At 41.6% G+C, this 18,981-nt stretch overlaps 1 protein-coding gene across 5 annotated transcripts in view; it reads right to left on the bottom strand.

Moving 5' to 3' along the window:
* GNG2 (G protein subunit gamma 2) overlaps nucleotides 1–18,981 on the bottom strand; it is a 212,562-nt gene that overhangs the window by 113,421 nt on the left and 80,160 nt on the right. The window contains exons 1-2 of one of the 5 annotated variants that reach the window (XM_081507332.1): nucleotides 7,897–8,036; nucleotides 2,457–2,613 (exon numbers count right to left, since the gene is read on the bottom strand). The exons of 1 other annotated variant lie outside the window; for it this stretch is intronic. The gene's annotated coding sequence lies outside the window, so the exon portion shown is untranslated. Of the gene's footprint in view, nucleotides 1–2,456; nucleotides 2,614–7,542; nucleotides 7,621–7,896; nucleotides 8,037–18,981 lie in introns of those variants that run through there. 3 more of the 5 variants (XM_081507333.1, XM_081507328.1, XM_081507329.1) reach the window with 3 other exon arrangements.

The following is an 18,981-nucleotide window of genomic DNA, read 5'->3' as shown; positions in this document are numbered from 1 at the left end:
CACAACAAACTGTGGAAAATTCTGAAAGAGATGGGAATATCAGACCATCTGACCTGTCTCTTGAGAAACTTGTATGCAGGTCAGGAAGCAACAGTTAGAACTGGACATGGAACAACAGACTGGTTCCAAATAGGAAAAGGAGTACGTCAAGATTGTATATTGTCACCTTGCTTATTTAACTTATATGCAGAATACATCATGCAAAATGCTGGGCTGGATGAAGCACAAGCTGGAATCAAGATTGTTGGGAGAAATATCAATAATCTCAGATATGCAGATGACACCACCCTTATGGCAGAAAGTGAAGAAGAACTAAAGAGCCTCTTGAGGAAAGTGAAAGAGAAGAGTGAAAAAGTTGGCTTAAAACTCAACATTCAGAAAACTAAGATTATGGCATCCTGTCCCATCACTTCATGGCAAATAGATGGGGAAACAGTGGAAACAGTGTCAGACTTTATTTTTGGGGGCTCCAAAATCACTGCAGATGGTGACTACAGCCATGAAATTAAAAGACGCTTGCTTCTTGGAAGGAGAAGGCAATGGCGCAGCTTCTTGGAAGGAAAGTTATGACCAACCTAGACAGCATATTAAAAGGCAGAGACATTACTTTGCCAACAAAGGGCCATCTAGTCAAAGCTATGGTTTTTCCCATAGTCATGTGTGGATGTGAGAGTTGGACTGTGAAGAAAGCTTAGCACCGAAGAATTGATGCTTTTGAACTGTGGTGCTGGAGAATATTCTTGAGAGTCCCTTGGACTACAAGGAAACTCAACCAGTCCATCCTAAAGGAGACCAATTCTGAGTATACTTTGGAAGGACTGATACTGAAGCTGAAACTCCAATACTTTGGCCACCTGATGCACAGAACTGACTCACCAGAAAAGACCCTGATGCTGGGAAAGATTGAAGGAGAAGGGAATGACAGAAGATGAGATGGTTGGATGGCATCACCGACTCGATGGACATGAGTTTGAGTAAACTCCGGCAGTTGGTATTGGACAGGGAGGCCTGGCGTGCTGCAGTCCATGGGGTTGCAAACAGTCAGACATGTCTGAGCGACTGAACTGAACTGAAACAAGTTTGCAGGCAGAGGAAAGGGTCAATAAAAAGAAGAAACCAAATATGTAGGAAGGAGATAGAATTATTATCAGAACATAGCTCCCTAGAAAGTAAAAAAGAAATGAACTGACAAGTTCCAAGTAAAGAGTTGACTTCTGGATTGAAAGAAAGGCTGTGCTAATTTGACCTAGGGAGGGAGGAGAAGAAAATGAAGGAATACATGAGAAATTATGAGGTGGTAAAGAATGAGGTTGAAGAATTCCATAATACATACTTTCTCTGAAAAACAAAAAGTGACCTGCAAGAATAAAGGAAGTGGGGGTTTGGATTTCATTGTTTTCACTGAAAATGCAGAGTAGAGTAAAAAAGTGAAATAAAAAAGAAAAGGATTTTGCAAAAACAGCAAAGTTCCTGCTGGTGTTGCAAGGACTCTGAAGTGGAACCATCACCTCAGTTTCCAAACCTCCTCCTTCAGTTCTATTGCCGGGTGACTGGGGCAGAGGATCATGGAAAGTATGACCCTGACAACCAGGCTGACAAGGGGACAAATGGAAGGCCAAGGAAATGGGGAGGAAGGGTCAAATACCCAGTTTTTCTAAATGTTTCAAACATTAAGAGCTGACCGTTTGAACATATTTGCCAAGAGATAAAAGGGCTGATTCTGTTTTGTATCTTCACTTCTAAGAAACATGTTACCACTAGAGTTTGAGAATTGAGCTCTCTCTTTTTTAAAGTTTAATGAAGTCCTCTGGAGATTCTGAACACTGTATGAACATCGACTCCCATTAAACATAATCTGTTTTCTTTAACATAAGAGTTTTAGGGAACCACATATATTTCTAATGCTCTTAGCTAAAAATCTGAATCTCAGTTCCACAGTGACATCTTTACATGTGAACAAATTTGAACAGAGAAGCATAGCATATAAAATGTAAACATTACCTTCTTCTTTTTAAACAAAATAATATGGTCTTCCAAACAATTTTTAAAGTGACAAAGTATAATGACTTTCTCTATTCCTTTTCTCTATGATGGAGGAAAGTAAAATGGAAATTGAATTGAGAAATGAGGTATTAATCAACTGTGCAGTTCCAGAAAGGTAAATTCTGGGTCTATTTTATTATCCATCATTGAGGGGTTGATACGATAGGTTTGTTCTCAGGCAGTTTTTAGCTCTACCATTCATTCCATGATGTCCTAGCCTAGACTGGGACAAACACTTAACCCAGCGCTGTAATTCCCCTCTCCCATCTGGATTTAGTAAAGCCAGTCATAGGTCTTCCCAGTAACTGTAGAATCAACAGATTTGCAAGTTTTAAAAAGTTGGGGGCCATTATCCAACCTCTTAGTATACACACAGAGTGTATTACAAAAAATTAACATACAAATTAACATACAATCTTTCAGGAGCTCTTCAAATCATTCAAGGTCAACATCTTCAATCACACCATCTCAGGTATCATTGCTGTTCAGAATCCTCCCTAATCATTCCGCTCAGATGTCCTCAGCCCCATCCATACCCTGCCTCTCTGGTTTTGGAATAGAGAGTGAAATCTGTGGTGGAAAATGAAACACAGGGTTCTTTATTTTAAGTTGTGAAATTTGGATTAGAATCACATTTCGTTAGTAGAAACTTCTCTCAGAATCTGTTGTTGTTTAACTACTATAGCGCCTTTCCAAGATTAATCCTCTCTATTAGAAAAAGTTCAAGAAAAATTTAGTACTGTAGTTGAACTTGCTACCTTTTGGGCATTTTTTTCTCCTGAAGCTAATGTGTAGAGACTAGCTGGACACTGAAGTGATAGGTCCCTCCTGCTTCCTTTATGGCAACCTGGCCAGCAGGATCACTGGTCTACAATAAGGGTTTGAATTTCACTATCCGGTTTTTGATGTTACCAATTATCAGGATCTATGTAGATCTTCTTTCTCATTTCCAGTTTAAAAGTTACTTTTGAGAGAAGCATTTCACTTGGGCAGGGGTAATATTGGTGCATCCAAGAGATTAAACACAAATATTATAGTCATGATCTTTCTGACACACCATGTTAAGAGATGCCACCATTTAAATACATCTCCTTGAAAACAACCCAATTTAAAAAAATGGGTGAAGGACTTGAACAGACATTTCTCTAAAGAAGACAACAAATCACCAATATGCACATGAAAGACATTCAACATCACTAATCCTCAGGGAAATGCAAATTGGGACCCTAATGTACTGCAATGGAAATATGTTGTGTCTGTTACATTGCGATGCCTGCTTAGTTGTGTCTGACTCTTTATGACCCCATGGACTATAGCCTGTCAGGCTCCTCTGTCCATGGAATTCTCCAGGCAAGAATATTGGAGTGGGTTGCAGTTTCCTCCTCCAGGGGATCTTCCTGACCCAGGAACTGAACCCTCCTCTCCTGTGTCTCCCGCATTGGCAGGTGATTTCTTTACCACTGGTGACACCATAGTTGCTATGGAAAACAGTATAGCCATTCTTCAAAAATTAAACACAGTTACCATATTTCTGCTTTATTGACTATGCCAAAGCCTTTGACTGTTTGGATCACAATAAACTGTGGAAAATTCTTAAAGAGATGGGAATACCAGATCATCTGACCTGTCTCTTGAGAAACCTGTATGTAGGTCAGGAAGCAACAGTTAGAACTGGGCATGGAACAACAGACTAGTTTCAAATAGGAAAAGGAGTACGTCAAGGCTGTATATTGTCACCCTGCTTATTTAACTTATAGGCAGAGTACATTATGAGAAACGCTGGGCTGGAAGAAACACAAGCTGGAATCAAGATTGCCGGGAGAAATATCAATAACCTCAGATATGCAGATGACACCACCCTTATGGTAGAAAGTGAAGAAGAACTAAAGAGCCTCTTGATGAAAGTGAAAGAGGAGAGTGAAAAAGTTGGCTTAAAGTTCAACGTTCAGAAAACTAAGATCATGGCATCTGGTCCCATCACTTCATGGGAAATAGATGGGGAAACAGTGGAAACAGTGTCAGACTTTATTTTTTTGGGCTCCAAAATCATTGCTGATGGTGATTGCAGCCATGAAATTAAAAGACGCTTACTCATTGGAAGGAAGGTTATGACCAACCTAGACAGCATATTTAAAAGCAGAGACATTACTTTGCCAACAAAGGTCCTTCTAGTCAAGGCTATGGTTTTCCCAGTGGTCATGTATGGATGTGAGAATTGGACGATGAAGAATGCTGAGCGCCAAAGAATTGATGCTTTTGAACTGTGGTGTTAGAGAAGACTCTTGAGAGTCCCTTGGACTGCAGGGAGATCCAACCAGTACATCCTAAAGGACATCAACCCTGGGTGTTCATTGGAAGGACTGATGTTGAAGCTGAAACTCCAACACTTCAGCCACCTCATGTGAAGAGCTGACTCACTGGAAAAGACCCTAATGCTGGGAAGGATTGGGGGCAGGAGGAGAAGGGGCCGACAGAGGATGAGATGGTTGGATGGCATCAATGACTCGATGGACATGGGTTTGGGTAGACTCCGGGAGTTGGTGATGGACAGGGAGGCCTGGCGTGCTGCGATTCGTGGGGTCGCAAAGAGTTGGACAGGACTGAGCAACTGAACTGAACTGAACCATATAACACAACATTTAACACTTCTGGGTACCCAAAGAGAAATGAAAGCAGGGACTCACACAGATGTATGTACACTCATGATCATAGTAAGATTATTCACAAAAACAAAAACAAGGGTAACCACAATGTCCATCAATAGATTAATGGATTAGAAAATATAGTATATACGTAAAACGGAATATTATTCAGCCTAAATAAGGCATAAAATTACAATATATGTCACAACATGGATGAACATTTAAGACATTTTGGTAAATGAGTTAAGCCATCACAAAAGGACAAATACCACATGATTCCACTTATATGAGGTACCTAGAGTACTGAGATTCATGAACAGAAGGTAGAATAGTGGTTGCTAGGGGGAGGAGAGAATGGGAAATTACTGTTTAATGCAACAGATTTTCAGTTTGAGAAGATGAGATGAATGGTGGTGATGGTTACAACAATGTCAACATACTTAATGCCACAGAATGGCATACTTAAAAATGGTTAAAATGGGAAATTTTATGTTTTATATATATATTTAACTACAATAAAAAAAAAAGTCTCCTGGAATCTTTGAGATAGTGGCAAAGATTAAGAATAATAGACTAACTTTTCCTGATGCAGGAGAAAAAAGGACATGAGTACCTACTATGTACCTGACAGGCCCTCACAAGTCATACATAAAAGCAAAAACCAAATAAAACCATAACATGAGAAACAAATGATGAAAAATACCTTGATTATTAACCCTTCTTTACTGTGAAGAAAGCAAGTTTCATAAGTTAACGTACAAGGTCAAGGAGTAAGAACCAGTGGTAGAATTCAAAGGGAAATTTGCCTGCCTCTCGAAGCCTGTGTTCTTTTTACTCCACCATGCTGTTTTCTGCTCCCACAGTTGTCTTTGAAGAGGCTTTGTGCTTTGACTATAGAGCTTTTATACTTAAAAGTTGAGCCTGCCTTCTGAAGTAGGCTAAAAAAGTCAGTCAACCAAATGCATTCACTAGGAGCCCACCATGAGGCCCAGGACTGGCCAGGAAATAATGGAGTCGTGTTTCCACTCTGCCATTAGCCATATGGCAGGGGAAAAAAAACACACACACAATTAAAATTTCAGTGTCGGCTGACTCCAAACACTCTGGACAAAAGCAGTATGTCTTTTTATATTCCGTATGACCAGAAGAAGTGGAAATAGTCCCATTTTACAGGATAGGAGCTTCTTCATCTTTTTCCTAAACCTCCTACCATCATAGTTACTGATCTGCTGTTACTCATTCATGTTGTGCTTCAAGCTGGAATTTAACAATTAAGAAAACGTTTTGGGCTATGCAGAAAATAGGCATCTCCTGTTCAACGTTTTTAAAAGAGAGCAGGGGGTTTCTGGACTCCCCTGTGTCTATGACCCAAGGTTTCATTTTCTTACTCTTATGAAACACAGAGAGAAGTAAGGCAGATTGTCTCCACATCCCCACACAAAGCAGGGTGTTGGCATTACCTAGTGAATCCAGACTGTAGATGAGTAAGTACCAGAGGGTGAGTCCCATTTTCATTCATATAGCCCAGACTCCCAACTTTCCATTTCATGACAGGCAGCTCAAGCACACAGCTCCAATTAGGGGCATTCTGGATCCAAGATCCACCCAAGATCTCTTCTTTGGGAGAATGATCTTTACTTATTTTACTCTAGGAGACATATAGGAACTGGAGCCATGGAATACGTGGCATGACTTGTTTTGCCCACAGGTTTGATTAAATTCAACAGATTTGTCAGGGGAGCTCCATGGTTTCAACACCAGTAATACTTTGCCTGTTAGTCATCATAAGTAAGCTCAGAAAATTAGACATTTTCTTCCTTAAGGACCCCAAAATTCTTATTTCTGAAATGTGCTGTTGTTCCACATATTTTGAGAAGCCAAATCAATTTCATAAAGATGACATTAAAAGAAACTATAGCCCTTCACAATTGAGAATAATGATAAAAAAGGAAGCATATACACTCTCCATGGCATATTTAGTATTTAAAACCCACATTTAAAAAATTTATGAGTGTCTAAATATGACCTTTTTATTATTTTTACTCCACTATAAGCAGTTCTTTCTTTCCTTTGAAAATGTATCTCCTTTCATTATAAAAATGCAAGACAAACTGTTTTTATCAATGATCATTTATTGCTTAACCATATTTCTTATTGGAGACAAAGCTTAATTTTTAAAATCAAGCTATGTTGGGATATTAAACTCTTCCTCCTACATACCCTGTGAAAGGAATCTCACAATTTCATTTCTAATCCGTTAGACCTATTTACTGCACTTGTATGTATCATTCACAAATATGAACAAGTCATAGCCACAGACTCTCAATAAGAGACCCATTGCTCAAGAAAATCAAAGAATAAAAATCATGTTCTGATTTCACTATTTTGTCCATGCACAGCATATGCAGGTAAGGAAACAACTCCGGCAACACTTTAACATGTTGTCCCTCACTGAGGCTAATATGTACCTTGACGTAGAGCTGAATAAAATCTATATAAACATAAAATCCATATATACACTCCTATCTGATTCTAGACAACTTAAACTCCCCACACTCCTCTGAGAAAGGATGCAACTTTAGTAAAAGACCCACTGGCAACTGATAGCTGTTTCTAAGGTTATCCTGAGAGCAGCTGCAGAGCGCAGAGCGAGGAAGATACCGTTTTTTAAATGGTAAATACTGCCCCTCACATACGCAATTCCAGCCTTTGTTGGAAAATTCTGAGTACAAAAGGATTTACCCTCCCAAACAAACAAACAACCTAAAAAGCCAAACACAATCCTTATGCTGCAAGACAGACTACTCCAGTGCTCTGTGTAAGAAAGATAATGCAATTAACATTTTACACCACTTACACCCCTGAAACAGGACTGCGACGCTCAGATGGTCAGCCCACAGCTTCACAGCCCCCATTGATTTCGCCTGGGCTCTGCTTTTCTTACAAGAGAACTGTGCAAACAGCTTCTTAATATTTAGCGTGTTTTCCTGATGAGTCACGGAAGCAAAGCACTAATGAGGATTATTTTTTCAAACCAAGGTGTCACAAATTTGGTCCTTCTCAAAAGTCCTCCTAACAGAACCCATCCTGATCATTTCCCCCCATCCCCGAACAATGTGCCTTTCTTCCCTTCGAAATCTGCCCTTAAAACCGCTGGCGGTGGTCATTTTTGTCACTTAACAAGGAGCAGCACGAAAAGCGTTTCCTTTACCTTGGCTCCCGAGGCTGGTCCGAGGAGAGTGGCTTTCCTCCGCCCTCCGCCGCTGTGTGCAGGCGAGCTCCGGCGCAGCCCGCCCAGCCCAGCCCCGCAGTAGTAGGAGCTGCCCACTGAGCGGCAGCCGTTGTGTGTATGTGTAGCAGCAGCGCCTGCAGCCCAGGGACTAGTCCCCACCCAGCTTTGTCTTCAATCATCAGTCTTTCTACAGGAAGCAGCGCATCTCCCACTTCCTCCTCTAGCTCACTGAGAGCTGCTTACTTCTTTCCCTCTCCTTCCATTGCAGGGCTCACTGGAGCTGTTTCCCTGTCTCTGGGCAATGTGACTAGAATCCTCTTCCCCCTTTTGTTCCAGGTCCCTTTGGTCCTGTCTGTTCCTTCCTCCCCCTCATTCCCTCATGCTTTAGGCCCCCTCGCCCTCACACAGTCTGCTTTCTTAGCTTGAACTTGGTTTGTTGCTGCTGCTGCTGTTGTTTTGAGGGGTCCACAGCTCCTGAACACATTCTGCCCCTGAGATCCAGTGCCAGCCTCCATGGCTTAACCTGATTTACTGGGGTCCCTACCAAGCCAGCGAGCTGGGAGCTTGCAGCTTCTTGCTGAAACACTTCTCTCTGTGGCCAACATTCCGGATGCTTCATTTCTCCAAGGCCCCACTACCATTGAGCTCTGGCTTAACCCATGTGCTTAGAAAAGAATGGCCCTGATATGTGTTTTTGTGGGGCATAGGAGATAAGCCAAGTCCTGAAATGCTACCTGTGACCTAGTAGTGAAGAAGTATTCCCCAAAAGATTCTCAGTAGTGGGAAGGAACGAAGTGGGGCTGAATGCTGGATCTTCTCACCCCAGAAACAGAGCCCTCTGCCCCACATTAGCAGGACTAAAAGGACCCTCACCATTCTCTTGGCCTTTCTCTTCACTTTAGGAGGTGGTGGAGTGTTAGCAATAAGGGGAGAGACTGCAGGCAGTCTGCCCACCAGTATTTGAGTCCAAGCTGTCATTACTGGCTATGAACTTGGGCAAATTATTTAACCTCTACGTGCCTCAATTTCCTCATCTGCAAAAATAGAGGTAATTAAAGTCATACCCCATGGCACTAGTGGTAAAGAACCCACCTGCTGATGCAGGAGACTCAAGAGATGCGAGTTCAATCCCTGGGTCAGGAAGATACCCTGGAGGAGGGCATGGCAACCCACTCCAGTGTTCTTGTTTGGAGAATCCCATGAAGAGAGGAGCCTATCGGGCTACAGTCCATAGCGTTGCAAAGAGTTGGACATGACCAAAACAACGGAGCACAGAGAAATTTGAGAAATTTGAGGATTAAATTTAGCAGAAATTTGAGGATTAAATGAAATGATGCACAAAATGATAATAATATTTTCCTAAAACATAAGATATGTTTGACATATAAGAGCTCTTTTAATTTTTAGAGGACACAAGCTCAGAGATGGTGAGTAACTTTAGCAGTCAGCAGCCAAACCAGGACCAGCACTTGGTTTTCTGATTCCCCATGGTTAGTATATTCACCACTAAACCTCAGTGCTCTTGAGGCTCTGAATTTATTCATCTTGTGAGTCATTCTTCCTCATTATGAACACAAGGTGCTTTGGAGAAGCTACAAATTAAATACAGGCTGAGGGTAGGGGTGGGGGGAAACCTTCTAGTGTCCAGGCAACATCGTTAAGAAACCTCTCCTCAAGAATCAGTGCTTGGAAATCTTCCTGGGCAACAGAGTAAATTCTCAACTCTACATTTTAGCCCAGCCTGGCCTCACCCCTCTAGCAAGTAAACTAACAACGAACATTGGAAATCTAGGGCTGATGCAGGATAACTATTGTCAGGTGAGCCTTCCTATCCCACCTAGCAGACCACAGCACATTAGCCTGGAAGATACAGAATTCAATTTCTATGAAATGTTCTGAGACAGTCCCCAGATACCCTTTGTTTTGACTTGATATTCCATGAATAAGAGTTTGCTTATTTCCACCTAGAAATCTTTTATCAAAAAGGACCCTGAAATCAACTCATTAACATCAGAAAATTATGAATGGATTGTTTCAAGATTTTAAATGGGGAGCTACTTTTGAACCACCAGTAACCAGAACTCTAGCAGTGGGAGAGGATTGCATTCAATTCCCACAGCCTCCTATAGCCCAGTGATCAGACATGGACTACCTCCAAGTCAGGAATCTTGGTGCCAAAGGTTGCTGGAAGCTTTTAAATGAAAATTTAAATATATATGATATCAAGTCTAAGAAAAATGAGAAGCACAAGTATGAATGGTTGGAGAGATTATTGAAACAAATCTTTGGTCAATTTTAAACTAGCAGTGGATGCTGGCATGAACTCTGGATTCAAACAGGTCTCTTTTTCTTAGTGTTGTTTAAATCATTTCTCCCACCCTTCTTACTTCCTCTCTCTCAACCATGAGAGTGGCTGGTCCTCATCTTTATGTCTACAGAGGGAAATCTCTTTCAGACACTAAAGCCTCTAGGAATTTGGCCTGCTGCCTTCTGATCAGTTCTTCCATCTCTGGCCCCAAGACAGTGGGTTAACCTGCCCATTGCTAGAAAGTAGTAACCAATCTCTCTTCAAAGCTAAAAACTAGATTTTAAGATCTTTTCTTTCTGTCATTAATCTCATTGCTTTCAACTGATCTAATAGCTTCTTCTTCTGGAGAGAAAGAAAAATGGGGTATAGATGGGTCAAGAGAGAAGATTAACCTAGTTCAGAGCTCTTAACACAATCACAGGAAATACGCACACTGAGTCTGCAAGGTGTCCATTTCTTAGGAGATACAGTTACATCTCACCATGACATGTTCACACCGTCAGTAAATGAACATGAGCCTATAAATAAGACAGAAGCCTCTAAAAATGCTCCAACAGTCATCAGTGGCTCTGTTTGTAGGCACGGATACCTTGTACTTTTTACATTTACTTGGCAGAGAAGGTGGTAAGGAGGCCATGATTTTGGCCTGGTATCTCTACTGTGTTGTTGAGCATTCTAGCTGGATGTTCCTTAGAGTTCTTTAATATCAACATTTCCCAAATTATATACATTGCCTCATCCAAAGCTTGTTCCTCTTCCTATATTCTCTATTTCATGCAGTGAGGAATACAAACCAGTTGCCCTCAGCAGGAATATAAGAACAATACCAGAACCATCTATCTTTTCAACCCTAAGTCTGGTTTAAAGTTCCTCATCCTTCATACCCACCATGAAACTAGCTCTTCAACCAAACTCCTCCTGTCTATTACCCTGGCCAACAATGCTTTGGTTGTCCCTAGATGACTGCGGTGCTTTCTGTTTTGTCCCTCTACCTCCAGTCTCTCTTCTAAGCCATATTCACTAGAAGTACGTCTCTAAAATGAGGAGGTGAGCAAGTCACAGTCCTGCTAAAATTTTTCAGAATCTCTCTTTCTCATTGCTTGCAGGATACAAGTCTTAATTCTTTTGCATGGCACAGGAGGCCTTTTATAATGGCACTCACCTCCATCCCAACCTTATTAGCTAACCAGTTACAATCTGATCCACATTCATGGCTTCTCCTGGGGTCATGCTTGTCTCTCCTCCACATCTTAGCACATGCTCTTCCTTTCACCAGAAGCCCTTATTCTTTCTTCCATCTTGTCTGCTAGTGACTCCCACTTACCCCTGTAAACTCAGCTTCTCATAGAAGCCTCCCCTTACCATGCATGCAGGTATGTCTTCCTTGCCTCATGAGAGCACAGGGCCTAGCCTCTGTTTCCATAGCAGCACTAACTGCAGTGTTTTAATGAGTTGTTAAAATGTCCACCTCACTCATCAATATTAGCCCTAAAGGCTAGGGCCATGGTCCGTTCATTTTTACTTGTCACATAGCAGGTACTTAACAGATGCTTGTGTAATGAAAGAACATCAGTGGCAGAGATTCCAAAAGTGCTCTTGTTTTCTTTTGGGTGCATGGGGGAGAGGGGAAAAGGAAGTTTCTGATTTGAGAAGTTGATCATGGGGTAAGAAATAAGAATCCCTCTACTATTTTTTTGTTTCCAAATTGTCTGCAGAAAGCCAGGGTACATACATACATTCTGAATATTTGTTCTCTATGTAACCCTGAAGAATCTGGGGTAACTCCTGGTTTCATTTCTGCACTGAATTGCTTATAAAGAAGCACAGTCTGGCAACGAAAATGTAATTTAGAAAATAAATTTTAAAAAGAAGCAGGGAAAAAAAAAGGAAAGAAAGCTATTCTTTACTTGCATTTCTGGATAAACTTAAAAGAAACTAATTTATAAGCCAGAAACCCTTGTCACATTCCCTCCTGCATTTTCTGGCTTTTGCCAACTCACAGCTGTCCCAGAGCCCCTCACTCTCCAAACTCTCCCTCTAATCACATTAAATACTGTTCCTCCCTCTGTCCTCTTCCCTTGCCTTGTCCAGCTATTTCTTTATTATTCTGCTTGACTTGCCTTCTCTGGCTAAGCCCTCTCTGCTTTTCCATCCATGTCTCAGTCTGAATCTCTCTCTCCCCTTCCTTATTCTATTGTTTTAGGAAGGAACCAGAAACTACCAACACTGCTGCTCCTGGAGGGCATGTGTGGGCTGAGCTGGAGAGGGAAGAGCAAAACAGGAATAAGAAGGTGAATTTGTATGTTAACAAACCCTGTCCACTTATATGCACCAATAGTACACTTAATGGCTTAATTGTGGTGCTGAATAATAATCAAGTATAAATAAATGAATCACTCAGCTGTTATCTTATCATAGAAAATCCAGAATTCCAGGCATTTCTTGGATTAACTGAAAGACTAGAAGTCTCTCTAAAGACTTTTTTTTGAAAAAGGCATAATCAGGATCTGATCTGTGTGTCACATGGTCATTCCTTCCCCCGAGACATCTGAGCCTATCCCCAGCTGTTAGGAGCCAAGGAGACCGAATCATATTTGGTTCATAGAGAGTCAGGGGTCAGGGTGGGTAGAACTAGTGTTTCTTGAGAGAGTGGCTGACCCTTACAAATGGGACATGTCGGTCTCTGCAGTGAATCCCAGCCCAAAAGTTAATGGACAAGGGGTTTGCCAAGGGATGGCCACCTCGTCTTCCTCCAGAGAAGCATGAGTTCTCCTTTCCCTTTGCACTGGGCAGAGCTAAATGCTCCCCGATTTCCCCCTTAAGTTGCCTGACATGTCACCACGACTGAACCCATTTGGGTTGTTAACTCAAATGTCTATATGTTTGTACTACATACAGCCCTGGGGAGGTTGACAGTAATCCATGAGTTCAAGAAATGAAAAGATTGAGGGCAAGAGGAGAAGGGGGCAACAGAGGATGAGATGGCTGGATGGCATCACCGACTCAGTAGACATGAGTTTGAGGAAACTCCAGGAGATAGTGAAGGACAGGGAAGCCTGGCATGCTGTAGTTCATGGGGTCGCAAAGACACTACTGAAGGACAGAACAAGAGCAACAACAAATACAAGTATTGATGGGAAGGGAAGGCCAGAGGGTGTGCCTCAGAGGCCAAAGGTAGATAGGACCTGAGGGGGACTGGAGGAGGGCTAACTGTGAAGCAGGAGGTCTTGTGGAAGAAGACACCGAGTGTGAAGGGACAACAGCAGGAAGCAGGCAAGAGATGGGGAAGGAGTCAGAGCTGGAAGCAGGCAAGAAAGAGCCATAGAGGCCTGGCTGTGGATCCAAACAGCTGTGTGTAGGGAGTGCTTGGCCAGCGTAAGCAGGGACAAAGGCCAGATACTCCCTGAGTGGATGTTGCCTGCTTCGTGTCTTCCCAGAAGCAGAAAATGTTTCAAACCCCCAACTAGAGGCAAGTAGAGCTGGGCTGTCCATCAGGGTGATGAAAGAGTTGAAACCAAATGCATTCTTACCATAAAAACAAAGCATGGTTCTGCAAAATACAACTCGTCCCCTCTAAAAAGTCTCTGAAGAAACACACAGAAAAGCAGAAACAGCAGGAAACAACAAGATCAAGAGGAGGGAGTCAGCAACCAACTATGGCAGAGGTTAGAGAACACTGTACACAAGCAAAGCCTGGGAAAAACAAGCCTTTGAAAAGGTCAGAATTAAAGGATATGAACCAGTGAGATTAATGTCACAAAAGTAAATGATTCTGAAGTATCTTGAAAGAAAAGCTATATGATAATAACTCCAATAATTTGCAGACAAGGCAGAAGGGCAAGATTTGATTCTTCTCTGCCAAATGCGTTGTCAGACAGGATGATCTATTTGGATGGTAAATAAGTTGGCAAAAGGCTGGACAATAAAAGATGTTTAAGGACCTTCTGTCATTGTGTTTTAGGCGATTTCCCTACTGCAAAGAACATTCACAGGTTTGCTTATGACCTTGGTCTCCCCAGCTCTAGTTTTCTCCTAAGTCTTGAGTTTTTCACCTTGGATTTTCCTGTGACAGAATTTTGGAAACAGAACCATAGGAGGTGAGGAGAGCAATGTGATGGTGAGTGCTGGGTGGTGAGAATGTCTCTCCTCTTAAGTTCACTGGAGGCTAACCAGACTGAGTGCTTCCTGGGGGCAGGGCTGTGTCTCTGCTCTCTGTAAACTGTGTGTACTCAGGACAAGTTGGTTAACTTGAAATGAATCAAAACTATTAGGTCCTGTGGAAGAAAGTTATGAGTACTACTGACCACTTTTAAGATGTAAGAGCATACATTTTACAAAATTCTAAGCAAATGAACAAACAAACCACCAAGGCTGCTTAAAATATGACCCAAAATGTCCTTGGGAATCAGAAATTGAGAAGAGGATGTGGCAAGGAGGAAAATGTGCTATTGATATTGAAACAGGAAAGACTCTGAAGTTACCAACCAAATAAGAATCTTATATCAGGAAGCAATATCTGTTATTTACTAAGATGATAATGAAGTCTCAGTGTATGTAAAAAGCTCTTATGAAGGTGTCAGTTGATGGCTCTTTTTACAATTTGTAAACTTGGAAGGTGCATTTTTAGTAATGTGAAGAATTTGCTATAACTTCCAATGAAATGTTACAAAAATGATTTCAGTTACTTCTGTAAGAAGTTATTCAACATTCTTTAAGTATTACTTGTACCATTACACAGGTAATTTCAGCAGAAAAGAATTGCATGGTATATAGTAAATTTGAAAATCTCAAATGACTGACTTGGCAAACATAGTCAATAAATAAGATTTCTTAGCAAATTACTAGTTTTACTCGTACAGTTTTCTAAAAGGAAATGGCTGGGTTAGTCGTTACCCTGCTCCTCCACAAATCCCCTATTGCTTATCCTGGTTATAGCTCTTATCACACTGTATTGTCCTTGTGTGTTCCCCTTCTTCTATCCTCCACCATGTGTGGAATTCTAGAACACACAGGTCATGTCTTACTTGTGCTGTGTCTCTAATAAATGCTCAGTACATATCCATAATAGGTGCACAATAATTATTTGTTGCATTTATGGGTAAAAGCAAAAGCATTTCAAGTGAGGTACAGAGATTAATTTTAGGAGGAAGATTATAAGCCAAACATCTGTAGTTTTATTTATAATTAAAAAAAAAATTATATCCTGGGACTTCCCTGGCAGTCCAGTGGTTAAAAATCCATGCTTCCACCTCAGGGGGCCCAGGTTTGATCCCTGGTCAGGGAACTAAGATCCCACATGTCTCGGCACAACCAAAAAAAAAAAAAAAAAAATCCTATTGTATCATGTTAGGAAGCAAGTTTATCACTATTTACACATTGCCATTAATGGTTTTGTTTTCAAGTGGAAAGACTGGGTTACTTGCTCAAGACCAGTGATTGTCATTGATTCCTCCCAGCACAAAATACTGAAATTGATTCAAACCACAGCCAAGCCATCTGTTTGCTATTAAATATTTGCAGACATCCCCCCTAACCTTCCACCATCAAATTTCTGCATCTAGAAAGTAGAGTTATATTATCTGAAAACTGACAGCATAAATATGACTAAAAAAAAAAAGAAATCCCACCAATACCTTATAAACACACTTGGTGCTCTGATATAAGTATGGAAAACTACATGACATGAACTTTTACTTAAGGATTACATACATCAATGGTTTTACATCTGAACAAAGTGGCAACAATAACCTCAACTAATATAGTCAAGAAGGAAAAAAGTTGTACTTGCCCATAGATGTACTATACAGTCCATGGAATTCTCCAGGCCATAATACTGGAGTAAGTAGCTGTTTCCTTCTCTAGCAGATCTTCCCAACCTAGGAATCGAACCAGGGTCTCCTACATTGAAGGCAGATTCTTTACCAACTGAGATACCAGGGAAGCCCTTAGCTGAGGGGATACCATTAGAGAAAAATGAGATTTCAAGGAAGAAATTAAAGTGTCCAGAATGAACGGATTTTCAAGACACACTCCCATTTTATTCTGTAATAATAATCTAAGGAAATTCTTCAAAGTCCCACCATTTACAACACTCATCGGATGGGAAAATAAAAACACCTTTCTACCCCTAAATTTCTAGAGTAATAACTGTTTGCTTATCTTGATGGCACCTGACACACAGTAAACACTCACTAAAAAAAAATCTTTGTTAAATGAATGAATTTTACAAGAATTACTCATTATTTATATTATAATATATGTAAATGATGAGGTTTATGAAATAGCAGCACACTCTAACCAACTGAGTTGGCAGCCGGGATTAGATTTAGTATTAGCAAGAGATGAAAGCTGCTGATTCTGGTACGGATGGTGAAACAAGGTGTACCGAATTATGAGTGAATGCTTCTGTGTAGATGTGCAGAATGATACATGTGCACATGTGGCATCAAACTGTGTCTTTTTACCACTTTGACTACTAGCTTGTCTCCTCCACCCCAAGGGAAGCTGCTTCATGACACAAGGGATCAGTTTCTCCCACTTCGTATCTGGAAAGGTGTTAATAACACACCCTGTAGGGCTGCTGGAAGAGAAAAGCCATCCTCCACCCATCCTAGATTTGGGCACAGAGTTCCTGGGGCTGCCTACTTCTCCTCATGGTCAGTCAATGGAGAAAATATCATGAACACGGGCTCCAGGGTGGCCCAGGAGAAATGTTCTCTGCTTGCAACCTGTTCTCTTCAAACCCTCAGTAACCAGAGGCCAGCAATCTCTTTAGCCTCATAGGTGCCACGGAAATCCCCACAGGTGCCCTTGGAAGGTTTCAGGAATAAATAGAAGAGGGGAAAACAAGGGGGAAGATTAGAGGGAAGGGTTTATTTTTCTCATAAGAGCCATTTTTTTAAATAAGACCTCTGAAAACAGAACTCAACTGAGAGCCAAATAAATAAAAGGCAATGTAACTTATTTTTAAGAGGAAAAAAAATATGAAAACTTGACTGTAAAATGAAGGGAAAAACATCACCACCACCAGATGAAGAGGAAGAAAAGACCAAGAAGCAACTGTGTTGCTTGTAAGACTCCCAGAGGCAAATTCTAATTCACTGAACAGGATCTTTTGGGCAGGGGAGGGTGGGCGAGGGGGGAGCAAAATAAACTTTTAGTTTAAAAAATGTGGGGATGTCACTGGAATTGGTTATTTAAAAGCATTTACTTTTTGTCTCAAATTGGATATAATTTATACATTCAAGTACACAAGTATTTATTGGAAGCTTACCAGGTGCCAGCCGGTTTATATGATAGTAAGGGAATCGAAAAATAAAAGCAAAAAAATAAGTATTTTGTATGTCAAATAGCTTTGTCTTGTAGAGAAAAATAACAAAGGGGAACAGAGTGGCAGGAATGTATACAATATCTTAAGTAGGATGGTCAGGAAGGCTGCTGATTAGTCCCTGATTTCCACATTTTACCCATTCCTTTCAATTCATTCTCTGCCCTCTTTGCTGTGTTCTGTGCCCAGTGGTATCTCTGAGATGGCCCCAATTATTCTTGGCTCCTGCTATTCACAGCTGATGTGGTCTCATCCCACAGGTGGATCTATGGGACCAAGATAACAATGTGTGATTTCCCAGGCTGGGTCATGAAAGGCTCTTAGCTTCCACCGTGGGCTCTTGGATCACTCACTCTGGAGGAAGCCAGGTACCATGTCAGGTACCATGTTATGAGGACACTTAAGGAGCCATGTGGAGGCCCATGTGGGGGCAAGATTTTAGGCCTCCTGCCAAAAATGAGCAACAGTTTGCCAGTCACATTAAATAAGCCACCTTGGAAACAAATCTTCCACTCCAGTGTGCTGTGTGTATGTGTATGCTAAGTCACTTCAGTTGTGTCCAACTCTTTGTGACCCTGTGGACCATAGCCCACCAGGCTCCTCTGTCCATGGGAAGCTCCCTTCCATTCTGGACAAGCCTTCAAAAAACTGACATCTTGACTGCAACCTTATATGAGACCTGGGGCTGGAAGCATCAAGATAAGCTGCTTCCAAAGTCCTGACCCACAGAAACTGGGAGGGATTAATAAACGTTTATTGTTTCAAGCTTCTGTGCTTTGGGGTAATTTGTGATGCGACAATAGAAAAGTTGTATAGTACCCAACAGACTTGGACTCTGGTTTCCAGCTGTGTTTGGCCAACACACAGAAGGTGAGGTGAGTGTTTCTACTCCACCACATTCTGCTCTGGTCCTAGTTTCCTCCCACAGTCACCACAGCTCTCTCTGGGCAGCCCCAAGGGCCTCCAGAACTGCAGCTCTCTTAGCGCTTCTGCAACACTCTTCCTTCTCTTTGCCCCTTCAAGTCTAGTCATGGCATCAAATCTTGCCATTGGGTTCCTTAACCATGTACACACTTCTGTACTGAGTCCCTTCATCCCCATAAGAATTGTGTGCTTTCTATTTCCTACCAAGACTTGGGCTGATACAGAGGCCTCCTTGTAGAAGCCAACATTTGGAGACTTGCAGGGAGTGAGTGAGGGCTGGAGGCCTCCTAAAGTGGGGGGAAGAACGTTCCAGCAAATGCAGAGCCCCTAGGATGAGGAAATGTTCCATGTGTTCAAAGAACAGCAAGGAGGTCAGCCTCAGTGGAAGAGAATTCACAAACAGGAAAGTGAAGGAGAGAGGCAGTCAGGGGCCAGGTCAGGCAGCATTCTGTGGGTTATGGTTGTGTTCTGAGTGTTAGGTACAGCTATGGGTTAGTGGGGAGTG

This window comes from Giraffa tippelskirchi, chromosome 7, assembly GCF_054371585.1.
Source record: "Giraffa tippelskirchi isolate mGirTip1 chromosome 7, T2T-mGirTip1v1.2.pri, whole genome shotgun sequence".
Taxonomy (NCBI): domain Eukaryota; kingdom Metazoa; phylum Chordata; class Mammalia; order Artiodactyla; family Giraffidae; genus Giraffa; species Giraffa tippelskirchi.
The sequence above is the reverse complement of the archived record's forward strand: the minus strand, read 5'-3'. Positions and strand labels throughout refer to the sequence as shown.